The sequence below is a fragment of the Globicephala melas genome, chromosome 2, assembly GCF_963455315.2.
Source record: "Globicephala melas chromosome 2, mGloMel1.2, whole genome shotgun sequence".
Classification (NCBI taxonomy): domain Eukaryota; kingdom Metazoa; phylum Chordata; class Mammalia; order Artiodactyla; family Delphinidae; genus Globicephala; species Globicephala melas.
The window spans coordinates 122733085-122746370 of record NC_083315.2 but is presented as its reverse complement, the minus strand read 5'-3'; the positions used below and the strand labels follow the sequence as shown (position 1 = coordinate 122746370).

The 13286-nt window shown below is 39.2% G+C and overlaps 1 non-coding gene across 1 annotated transcript; it reads right to left on the bottom strand.

Annotated features, from left to right (window-relative positions):
* Positions 1 to 12813: 12813 nt before the first annotated feature.
* On the bottom strand, positions 12814 to 12885 carry TRNAD-GUC (transfer RNA aspartic acid (anticodon GUC)). The gene has a single exon. It is a non-coding gene; the product is annotated as a tRNA-Asp (tRNA).
* Positions 12886 to 13286: the final 401 nt, after the last annotated feature.

Below are 13286 nucleotides of genomic sequence, written 5' to 3'. Positions count from 1 at the left end.
TGAGACAGAACAGATTGGAGTGAATTCAGGAAAGAATGAGAGGAAAAGAAGTGGAGGCAATTCTTTCAAAGGGGTTTTCTTGTAAAGTGGGCCAGAAAATGGTGTAATTACTACTTTTTCACGTAAGTTTGAAACCTTCTCCAGTTACTTGTGATATCATTCTGTTAGAAGGCATAGCAACAAAATGTTTGGGCTGCAGGGTACATTATTTCTTTGATGTCATATCTCAAAGGACTTGGTCAGGAAATGAAATAAGCTCAAATATAATTTCCATTCAAAGCAAAACCATGTGTTGTTTATAATTTACATTGCTTTTTGCAAATTCAGGATAGCATAGAAGATAAAAGGACAAGATTTGCAAATACAGGGTCCAAAAGAATCAATCATCTTATATTTTTAGAAATCCCTACATTAGTCTATATGCAGATATTTGTGTTAATAGGTGCCTAGGCAGATACTAGCTTGGGCTTCAGATACTACTGGATGTATTGATACTTCAGACACTACCTGTCTGAAAGAATGACTGGGGATTCAACAAGAACTCAGAACAGCTAAAATCATAGGGAGGCTCCCACGTGGAATTCATGCTGGGACTTCAAGTAGCTGTTGTACTTCTAGAGCGGATAGCTATTACCTTTTAGAAATAAGTATTTGAGGATTGATTAATTGTTCTTCTGTAACTTGCAATATCCAGAAGGTATTAAATATGGTCCTGTTATTATACAGTTCCAGATTTTTTTCTGGCTGGATAACCCCCAACACTGACCTCAAGGCAGGATGACAACCCCAATCCCTTGAGTTTCTTCAGACTCTAGTCTTCTCAGTGGGTCTCTAGGTGTTTCACAAGTGATCAGGGGTCAGTCACTGCTGTCACTGCTCCACTGGGTACCACACCATCTACTCTGGCCTGACTGGCTACAGTACTTTGCTGTAACTCCAGTTTGCTTTTATTTCACTTTTCTTCTGGGTATGGGCAGGTTCAAATACTTATTTCAAGATAGCAGTAATTGACACTTTCCTCTAAACTTTAGGCTCTGAGTCATCATGCCAGATACCAACATCTTCACTTGGTATGATTTCTTTTCTAGGGACTCTGTAGGGCTCGGAGGCAATTTACCTTCTCCTCCTTCTCACCTTTGTTGGCCAGACATGCCGTCTATGTCTGAACTCTAATCTTGGACAATATTTGAGTTGTTTGTCTTGGAAGTTCCTCATCTCTCATGTAAATCGGTGGATGTAACGAGATACCAGGAGCTGTGTGTGACCCAACACTACATGCCAGATGGATCCAAGTCTCATGTGTTTCCAGGCAACTGGAAACCATTTAGAGTAACATATGGGTTTCAGAGAAGGGGAGAAATGCTGTGAGCATGAGGTCTCTGTGTTTTTGCCCCCCTTACTATGCTAACTAATAGTAACTTAGATCTTTGGAGAGGCAGAAGGAGAAATGGAGTTCAGATTCTCTGAACTACCACTGAAACCTTTTTTGGGGCTTAAATTGATGGTAAGTATTGCTGATATCTAGAAAAAAATTGCAATATTTGTGTGTGTGAGTGTGTGTGTGTGTGTGTGTGTGTGTGAGTGTGCATCTGCTAGTCTGCCTGCTAGTGTGGAAAAGTGTTTTATTTGCTTTTTCCTTTATTGAGTATAGGACATAGCTCGAAAATAAATCCCCTGAATGATTTTGCTCCTGGAACTTCGAGAGTTCAGATGGGTGGGGAATGTGTTGGAGTTTCATTTAGAATTGCTATTAAAAAGCCTTTGTGTATAGATGATGACGCTACTGACACATACTGTTGACAAAATAAGTGTTTAGTGGCAACTTTTGTTATTCCCAGCAACAGGGATGAGTCTGAGCTGAGGCATCCTTGCTACTCTCAAGGTCCCCATTTGCGAAATGGTTGGCCGCTTCTGGGGAGGAAGTTGATGGCTGGGAACCATTTTCTCTATGCAATGTTAAGTGCTCCTTGTAGACACTGCTGCCAGAGAGATGACGAAACCCTGACAAATTACTGTTCATCTCAAGCAGCTCCTAATGTGCTTTCCTACTGAGGGGAAATTGAAAAAGAAAAGGAGGCTGCAGCAGGCAGGTGCTGATGCCTTCCTCTCTTTGGTTGGTCCCCAGCTGCTGGGTCTTGCTTTTGTGGATGCGATGACCATGTGGGCAGCACAACCCATGAGCTTAGGACAGCTGCTTATAATCCAGCAGAGGCAGCTGGCAGGTGAAACACTAACACGTTATGCCATAAAATATTTAAAGAAAGCTGTGCGTTTAGTTTTCTTTTGATTAGCTCTCCAGGTTTATACTTCAGTAGCTTTGCCGAAGGGCCAGAAGTGAACCAGAAATACCCCCAGAGCCCATTTAAATACTTTGCAGTGTTTACTTAATATTTTAAAGTTAAAAAACATTTTGGAACATTGAGCACTCCAAAAGAACAAAACCTATTTATGGACCCTGAGGGCATTTCACCTTTAAGACAGCAAAGAGGCCAAGAAACTGAAGAAGTCTCTCATTTTTATAGCAGTAGATAAATTATAGGATGAGTCAGCTTCAGTGGGATCTTTTAACTCTTTTTGCTCTGCCTTCTGGAGTGTAAAGCATAACCTCTAGAGAAAACACTTCCTTTTATTATGATGCCTTTCAATGCTTTTTATTTCAGATGTTTAATCTAACAACCAAATGTGTTTTGCCATAACACAGGGCTTGAAGGGGAAACAAAAGAACTGTAATAGATTTGTAATAGATTTCTGATTCAGAATCAAAAGACAGGGGTTTTAGTCTGACTCTGGTGTTAGTGGTATGCAATCTCAGGAAAACCTAGACTATGCCAGTTACTAGTTGTGTGATGGTGGGCAAGTTACTTGTTTTCTCTTCTGTAACATAAGGAGAATTAATAATGTCTACCTCACTGGGCTGATGTGAGAATTAAGAGAATTAAGAATGCAGGTACAGAGCCTAGCACAAACCCTTGCTGATGATTTCAAATATCTAATAATGTTAAATGTTACCAGATCTGAAAAGAAAGCACGTGGTTTTAACCCTATTGCCTTTATTTGTAAAATGGTGACAATAATATACATCACATAAAGTTATTTAAGTGCATGTGACACGTGTGGGCACTTTGTGTACTAAATGCCGTATAAATGGGATGTATATTGATAATCATAATAGATTTTGAGAGCTGGCAGAGAAAATGGGTAAGTAAAAGAAAAAAATAGAGAAGACAGCAGGAAAGTTGGGAACAAACCCATGGAGACGTTTGCACATTATTAGAAGGGAAAGAACAGAATTAAAACTGCTACCCAAAGCAAATCAAACCAAATCTAAATCCCTAATTAAAACCAAAGCAAAACATATAAACAAAACAAGGTAAAAAAAAAAAAAACACAACACTCAGCTTGCTGCTGCACAGAGCACGCTAGCTGCTTCTCTCCATCTTAAGAATACAGTCATTATAGCTTCTCAGGAGAACCTGCTGGGCAGTGCTTCTGGTTCTGGGATAATTATGAAAAGAGTGTTGTGAATATAGAGTGAACACAGCTACTGGAGAACATCACACAGAACATCTTATTTTAGTCCCAGAGCCCCTTCTCTGGCCCAGCATGGCTCCTCTTGACCCGGGCAGTCCAGGAGCCCCTCTTTTCTCTTTCTCTTCTTTGGAGATATCACACCCAACCCAGCACTTTGAATCCTGGGAGTAGGGAGTTGTGTCTCAGTCCCTAACTCCTTACTTTCTTCCTTTACCAGAACACAGGCAACAAGCCTTTTTTGTTTAAGAAATTTTCTGCTGATAAATATGTGGTAATAAACAGGAGATATTAAAAATGAGAAACAGCAAATATGGTAATGTTACAAAGTTTATAACAATATTAGTAGTTCCACTACTAATAGTAATGCCACCATTTCCATTATATTTTACATTAGGAACAGAACTAAAGGGTTAAATTTGAGACAGGTTCACTAAAGTCTTTTAAGAAAGAGAGAGAAAGTGAATACTCTCTCGTATGCCGCATACCTTAGTATGAGAAACTTCACGCGTATGCATGCAAATGTGGGAATCTTTTCCCCCACCCAGCCATGGCTGGGCAGATGTTACTTTGGTATCTCTTGAAATCATTTTTCTTTCCTCTGGTCATGCACACAAATCTGTAAAGAAGCCAAAAGAATGTTTGTGCAAATAGAGAAGTTCATGCAAGTTGGAGTGGAGTAAACTATCAAGGAGGTGGGGATAGCTTTTCAGAATCAATGGGGACATGAATGATGAATTAATCACTATGAATTAGCCTAGGATCACAGATCAGGACTCAAATAAATCAAGCTGATGTAAGTCAGAAATTTAATAACATATAAAATCTGGCTCAAAATGGTAGCTCATACAGTATTTATTCAGGCTTCTGATATTTACTGCTCTAAGATATAAAGCTTTGAAAGAGCTGGGTAAAAGGGTTTTAGGCCTGTATGAATTTTTACAGAGTAGAAGTTTCTGGACCAATTCATATGGTTTTCATTATGACCTTCTATCTGGAATACAATGATGTTTGCAGATAGATCCTGTTTCTCCTTATATTTGTGGATGCTGGTGAGCTTGACAAGTAAGTCTCTTATCTAGGTACTCATAATAGCATATAAATTGTCATTTCACAAATCCTGGGAACTCTGTAAAAGCCTCCTGTCCTTCAAAATGGCAGGAGACTCTGTGGGGGCTTAACTGAACCAAGTATGAAGGTCAAAGACAGCTGTTTGATCCTGAAATTAAATGATAAATATTAGGGACTATGTTTTCCTTTATTAATCCTCAGCATCATGTTCCCTGCATTCCCAGGGAAGCCAAACACATGACTCACAAGATCGGGCAGTCTTCTGTAAGATAAGAGTGGAGGGAAAGTATCTACAGATGGAAGAATGAAGCCATGAGAGTAGAATTGGAGTGAGGGGCAGAAGCAGTACCCCTTAATTTTCCTCTGTGTTTTGGTAGAAACAAGTTGTCAATGGGAGATTTCAAGGCACATTAGTTTGAGAAAGAACAAAATAGACAAAAGATCTAGTGTTAGATATAAATTAAAAGCTGTTTCTGTGCATTGCAAGTCTCTCGCTCCTAAAAGGAGAATCACAGATTATTTTTTTAAACCAAAATTTGAAGTTTGTCATTTGTGTCTCCTAATTCTCAGATCATTTATTACAACTTTTCTTTTTCGAGGTGTTAGAATAATTTTCTGAAGGATAGTGATAAAGCAGATGTTTTCTAAGCCTCTGGGGACCAGGTAGAGTTTGGAGTGATTTAGGGGCAACCAGACAATGCTTCATTACTCAGGAAACTGACCCTTCTCCCATCTGCTGTAAATGAGATCTGAAAACTTTCTCCATCCTATTATCTTGTCAATTCCTAGCATCAGTTTCTAACAAGAGACTTGAAATGCAATATAGCTTTGGCCGAAAAAAAAAAGTGCTTAGGATTTAGTGGGCTGTAACTTGATTACAAATCCAAATGGGTAATATTTAGCTCACAATATGATTTCCTTCATGCAGATTGCAATGTTTACATCTTGTAATGAAGCCTATGTTTCTTTGTATCAGTGGTTCTTATATGGAAAACACTGGAGAATAGCAACATGGACCTAAAACGGGTGTCTCCTGCACACCTCTGTATGAACATTGACCCTTTACAGAGTGAAAGTTGAATATGAATAAAAGAAAATTCATGGAATTTTCATTCATGAAAATTAACTGTTTTTTTTCACTTGCATCTCTTTGGTGTACTGTACTGTTTCAAAGCTTGTGTTATCAAATTCTTGCTTCTCCCAATCACAAAATTTATTCATGCATCCAAAGGAGCATTTTTTTTTCTTTTTTAAAAGGGTAGGTGAGTCGGTGGCCTAATTCTATTTAGAAAGACAGAAAAAGAAAAAGGATTACACATACATTTTTCATAAACTGATCTGGTTAGACTTTTGGTTGCAAAGAACTCAGCCTGAATAAAACTGGGGCTTATTGTAGGTCTATGTATGAATTAGAACTGGAGTGAAAGGCTGGAACTAAAACAGTGTTAGTGTTTTAGTGGAACTAAAACAGCTCCAGTTTCCAGCTTCTTTCTCGATCTTTTTCAAGGTCCATTCCATGGCATCACTGTATCACTCTGGTGTCTGAGCCATTCTTTCTCTACCAACTTCCTCTGCTTTAGTTCCTTTATAATTTTGGCTGGTATGAGGCCTGTTGTAGTCACTCTATCATCTCCAGCTGAAAAACTCCTTTCAGCTTCAGCTTTCGCTCCACATTGCTCAGTCTTGTGTTTCTGATTCCTGAGAGTCAGGCTCTTATTTTCCTAGCTCATCTTCCATATCACATAAGTCATTGGCTAGCCAATAGATGGTATGGCGGCTTGCAAAAAGAGCCCCAGTTCCCTGTAACCACATACTTGCAATGTGATTCTGTAGCTTCTTTCAAGAGATGGAGTCTATCCTTGAATCTGGGCTGGCTTTGTGACCTGCCTTAGCTAGTAGGAGGAAACAGAAGTGAGGTTGTACACTTGGTCCTTTGGAAGCTTTAAGCCCTTCCTCTGTTTCCCTTGGAACTCTTTCATATGCCTTGGCTAGGCTTATGGAAGTTGAGAGACCAAGTGAACAGAGACAAGCCATCTTAGACTACCCTGCCTCCAGCCACTTGGTAGCTTACTGCAAATTCATGAGTGAGCCTAACCAAGCCTGGCCGAGATCAGCCAGATCGACCAATCTATTCCAGCACAAATTGCTGCCCTATTTAATCGTGAGCTAAATAAATGGCTGTTGTTTTAAGCCACTAAGTTTTAGCATAGTTTGCTATGCAGCAAAAAGTAATGAATAAAGAGGTACAGTTCCTTCTCCATATCTGCTGGTTCCACATCTATGGATTCAACCAACCATGGATAGAAAATATTTGGGGGAAAAAATTCAAGAAAGTTTCAAAAAGTAAAACTTGAATTTGCCATTTGTGGGCACCATTTATATAACATTTACATTGTAGTTACAGCTATTTACATAGAATTTACATTGTATTAGGTACTATAAGTAATCTAGAGGTGATTTAAAGTATATGGGAGGACGTACATAGGTTATATGCAAATATTATGCCATTTTATATAAGAGACTTGAGCAACTTGGATTTTGGCATCTGATGGGGTCCTGGAACCAATCCCCCGTGGACACTGAGGGAGGACTGTAATCCTTTTGGTCTAACCAGCCATGGTAAGTAGTGTACTGGCATTATGGCAAAAAACGTGACTGCTTGCCTCTTTCTCAGTGGCTATGGGCAAGGCAGTTTTATTTAGAAAGAATGTAGCCTTTCAGTAATTCAACAAATATATATTAACTGCCTATAATGTGCCATGTACTATGCTAGGCAATAGAAATCAAGGATGATAAAAAATATGCCTAGTTATTAATAGTGATGAATAAATGGAACTTTCACTTAGTAAGGGAGACAGGCATTAATCACATAATCACCCTGAAGAATATTTAATTACAAACTGAGATAAGGCTCTTAAGCGAAGACACACATTTTTATGAGGGGAACAGCAAAAGCTTACACTGGGTCTTAAAGGCTTACTGAGTAAGTGGTGCTTGAGATAAGATCCAAAAACGGGTAGAGTTTATCAGGGAAAAGGGTAGGGAGAGTGGCTTGTGGATGAAAGGAAGACATTTCAGCATGTGCAAAGATCCCACAACAGAAGCTAATATGGTACATTCAAAAGCTGAAAGAAGGTCAGTGTTGAAGGTGACTGGAATATATATATAGAGAGAGGTGGGGACTGTGAAGAGGTGTGGGTAGAGAGATGTGTAGGGACTCGAACGCATGGGGACTTATAGGATATGTTATGGATTTTGGGAATGTGGAACGCTATTGAGATGGCTGGAGGGAGAAGGGAAGCGTGGGCGCATGATCAGTTTTGTGTTTTGGAAAGATCACACTGTATGCAGTTGAGAAATGATTGAATTGAATTCAAACTGAGTGAATTTGAAAGATCAGCTAATAAGGTATTCCATTGTGATGGTGAAGAGATGATGGTTTCTGGGAATAAAATAGAAGCTGGGAGAGGGCAGATTTGTGAGATGCTTAGGAGATAAGACCAATAAGGTAAGACCAAGAGGCGTAAGAGATAAGATCATGGGGTTTGGATATGAAGGTTGAGGGACAGGCAGTTGTTGAGAGAGACTTCTAGATTTCTGGCTTTCACAAGCAAATGAACGAGGGTGCTACTCGCTGAGGTTAGGAACACTGGAAGAGGAAGGAGTAGGTCTAAAGAGTGAAATGATGAAAACTATAGGATATGTTGAGTTTGAGGTATACTGAGGTCTCCAAATAGAAATATTGATTGCGGTATTGGCTATATGAGTTAGAGGAGAAGAAAATTTGTCAAACATTTGTATTGAGTTAGCAACTGAAATTGTGGACGTGGAGAGAATCTGGGGCAGACACTGTAGATGATAGTCCATAGGCCAAAACTGAACCACATAGTTTGTCAGTTTAACGTGACATTAAAAATAAAAATTGAGCAAACAAGTAAAAATCACAATATTTCACAGCAGCTAGGTAAGAGTAGGATTAGGAATTCTGGTGTCTGTTCTACTTCTTACAAGGACACCAGTCTTATTGGATTAGGTCCCCACCCTTATGAGCTCATTTAATCTTAAGTATCCCTTAAAAGCCCTGTTTCCAAATACAGACACATTGGGGGTTAGGGCCCCAACATATGAATTTTAGGAGGATAGAATTCAGTCCATAACATGGCCTTAATGGGAATTTCTGGTTCTTTGACCCCTTTACTTTCTCCCAGTCCATCAGTTACATTTTTTCTTTATTTCCCTTCTCAGCCAGTTTGGAGTCCAATGTTCTTCATTTCAGTAACACTGCTATGACTCTATAAATTCCTTCATCCCTTTGTCTTTCCATCATAACCATTTGATGAAATTCCAGTCTTAAGTGGACCCTAGTATTCATTTCTCTATACCTGCACTGCAGCAGCCAAGAAGTTCTGGAAAAAATCACACAATGTCCAAATACTATGATCATTTTTTTTTTTTTTCCGTACACGGGCCTCTCACTGCTGTGGCCTCTCCTGCCGCGGAGCATAGGCTCTGGACGCGCAGGCCCAGCGGCCATGGCCCACGGGCCCAGCCGCTCCACGGCACGCGGGATCCTCCCGGACCAGGACACGAACACGCATCCCCTGCATCAGCAGGCGGACTCCCAACAACTATGATCAATTTTTTGATTCTCTCTTTCTTGGTAGCACCCTATCTTTTTCTTCCACATGTAGCCAAACTTCTTTTAATAACTCTATACTCATGGTTTCAATTTCCTCACTCCCTATATTAGCTTCCTAGCACTGTTGTAACAAAACACCGTAATCTTGGTAGTTTAAAACAAGACATTATTCTCTCACAGTTCTGGAGGTTAGGTGTCCAAAATCAAGATGTCAGCATAGCTGTGCTCCTTCTGAAAGCTGTAAGGAAGAATCCTGCCTTGTCTCTACTTAGCCCTTGGTGTTGCCAGCAATCCTTGGCATTTCTTGGCTTGTAGATGCAATTTCTGTCTGTGTGTTCACATGGTGTTCTCCTCTCTGATGTCTCTCTGTGGCCGAATTTTCTTCTGTAAGGACAAAAGTCATTGGATTAGGGTTTACCTAATCTTGTATGACCTCATCTTAACTCGATTGCATCTGCAAATGTTTGACTTCCAAACAAGCTCACATTCACATGTTCCAGGTGGACATGAATTGGGGTGTGGGGGTTAGGGAGTGTTATCAATTCAGTAATTTCTGAAACTCCTAAACCCACTTCTATATAGCTTCAGGGTCTAACTTAAACAAACAACAAATAAGAACAACAACAACAAAACACCCCAAAACAACAACAAAAAAGAAAACCAAAAAAAACCCCACCAAAAACAAAACAAAAAAAACCCACAAAAAAGGTAAAATTGCCAACTTCTAAGCCCTAAATCCAATGGGTTTATCTCAGTTCTTGTCTCATGTGCTCTCTTGGCCACATTTGAAACAGTTGGTCACTCTCCTCTTCTGAAAACACTCTCTTCACATCACTTCCAAGTTGTCTTCCTATCTCTGTGACTCCTTCTTCTCAACTTCCTTGGCAGATTTGTCTTTTTCTTTCAGCCCCTTACCTGTTGGGGGTTTCTTAAGGCTCAGTCCTGTAGAGAAGTACTACAGTGATCAAGCAGGGAACATAAATGAAGGAAATGGGTCAGGTGGAAATGTATCACGCTAGAGAGCTCATGATCCATTTAGAGGGTGTCTGCAGCCCATCTCCAGCCAGTTCTTGCCATGCTGGAATGGGAACCCAATGTTGTCAGAGGGTCTAATTCTTTTGTTTGAATCCTAAAGCCCAGCCAGACTCTTGTAGAACTGGTGCTCTGGGAACATGAGTAGTGAGTGAAAAGGATAATAAGAATGAAAATTTATGAGAGAAAGTAAGAGCTGGAGTCTCCGGCCAGTTATTTATTTTCATCTTCTCCTATTTTTTGACTCCCCCACTCCCCATTTTTTGGTATGTATGAAGAACAACATAGATTCTGTAGAATCAATAACAATGGCATTAAGATCTTCATTATTAGAATATTTAGTGAAATGTTAAAAAATATTTTTTTAGTTGACACATCCTTCACATTACCTTCCAGTCTTTAAGATTATGCTTATAATGTAAACAATGAAACTGGTAAAGTCGCATGTTAGTTCAGTAAAAATAGCACAGATATAGTGTCGATTATATTTCACAGGAAATGAGTTAAAAGTCACTGGGTATTAAGGAGAAGTGGTTTATATCTTTTATTTTGTTTGCAACAGGTCACTAAATTTGTGACCTCTTTCATTTTTGTCACCTATGCACACCTGTCATGAAAACCTCTCAAAGTTTTCTTAGCCAACTGCAGTTTCCCTTCCAAGGTTGTATTGATTTCATAGCATTTTGTAGTTGGCACATCTTGACATGAACCATAGGTGTTATTTTGAATTCTCAATGCCTTTTATTAGATCTTTAAATCAATTACTACTAATGTAATGAGAAATTCAGTGTTTTCACCCACAGGCACTGTTCTCAGTACTTCAACTTGACAGCATACAAGATTGGAAAATAGATGAATTGAATTGAACACAAGTTTTCTGACTCCTAAGTCAAGTTTCTTTCCAGCTAAGTAGTTTGCTTAATAGATGGTAATTTACTTTGATCCCCACAAGTTAAGTGAGTTGGAGATCATAACATGAGCACTGTACTTCAGATTCACATGCTTATGTGAGAGGGAAATCTGAGATGAGAAAGAGGGCTGAGGGAGTTATGGCAGGGTGGTGTAGTGGGGAAATGAGAATCAGGCAGGTTTGAGAGGATTTTGGATGCCTACACTTTAACCCAAATTTATGTGTGGGCTTATATCCATTTTTATTTTTCTTCCTATTATTGAAAATTTTTTCATGTTCTTTCTCTCTCTGTTCTTCCTTCTCCATTTCCCCCCTTCCCTCTTTAGTCTACTATTTGTAAGACTAAAGCATTTTTTGTTTGTTGAATTTAGTGGATAAACTGCCTCACTTGAATTATAATTAAACAGCAAATGCATGAGCATCTGTATTTCTTTCTTTCAAAAGACAAATATAATCTCCCTTTTCAAAAGAGTGTACAGTTCAGTGGTTTTTATATATTCAAAGAGTTGTGTAGCCATTACCACTATAATTCAAGAACATTTTCATCACCACTAAAAAACCCCACCTAATATGATCCAACAATTTCACTTATGGATGCAAACACAAAAGAATTGAAATCTGAGTCTTGAAGAGATATTTGTGCATTCATGTTCATAACAGCATTATTCACAACTGTCAAATGGTGGAAGCAAGCTGAGTGTCCATCAGTGGATGAATGGATAAACAAAATGTGGTACATACATACTATGAAATAGTATTCAGCTTTAAAAGCGAAAGAAATTCTGACACATGCTGCAACATGGATGAACCTTGAGGATGTTATGCTAAATGAAATGTTACTCACAAAAAGACAAATACAGATTCCATTTATATGAGGTACCTGGAATAGTTAAATTCATAAAGATGAAAAGTAGAAGGGTGGTTGCCAGGGGCTGAGGGGAGGGGGAAAGTTGAGTTAGTGTTTAATGGGTGCAGAGTTTCAGTTTTGCAAGATGAAAAGAGCTCTGGAGATCGTTGGTGGTGATGGTTGCACAACAGTATGAATGCATTTAATGCCATTGAACTGTACATTTAAAAATGGTGATGGGGATACATTAAAAAAATTTTTTTAAATTAATTAATTAATTAATTATGGTTGAGCCTGGTCTTAGTTGCAGCATGCAGGAGCTTCATCGCGGCATGCAGGATCTTTTAGTTGCGGCATGAGAACTCTTAGTTGTGGCATGAGTGTGGGATCTAGTTGCCCAGTTAGGGATCGAACTCGGGCCCCTTGCATTGGGAGCGCAGAGTCTTAACCCACTGCACCACTAGGGAAGTTCTGAAGGTGATACATTTTTAATGTGTATTTTACCACAATTAAAGAAAAGAAAGAAATTCTGTCTGTACCCATTAACTGTCACTCTCTACTCTTCTTTCTTCCAGGCCCTGGCAGCCACTAATCTACCTTCTGTCTCTATAGGTTTGCCTGTTCAGGACATTTAATATAAATGGAATCATACAATATGTGGTCTTTTGTGTTTTGCTTCTTTCACTGAGAATTAGCTTTTAATATTCATGTTGTCATGTGAATCAGTCTTTCATTTTTCCTGAATTGTACTTTTTTTTTTTAGCCATGCCACGCAGCTTGTAGGAGTTCCCCGACCAGGGATTGAACCTGGGCCACAGCAGTGACAGTGCCGAATCCTAACCACTAGACCACCAGGGAACTCCCGTCAGTCTTTCATTTTTTATGACCGAATGATATTCTAGTATATGAATATACTATATTTTGTTTATCCATTCATTAGTTGCTGGATATTTGGGTTGTTTCCACTTTTTTGTTATTGTGACTAATACTGCTGCGAATATCTGCGTACAAGTCTTTTTGTGGACATGTGTTTGCATCTCTTCCGGGTTAACACCAAGGAATTGAATTGTTGGGTCATATGGTAATTCTATATTTAACATTTCAAGGAATCATCAAACTGTTTTCCAAAGTGGCTGCACCATTTAACATTCCCACCAGCAGTATATGAGTGTTTCAGTTTCTCCACACCCTCACTGACACTTGTTGTAGCCTGTCATTTCCATTATGGCCATCCTAGTGTGTGTGAAATGGTAACTCAC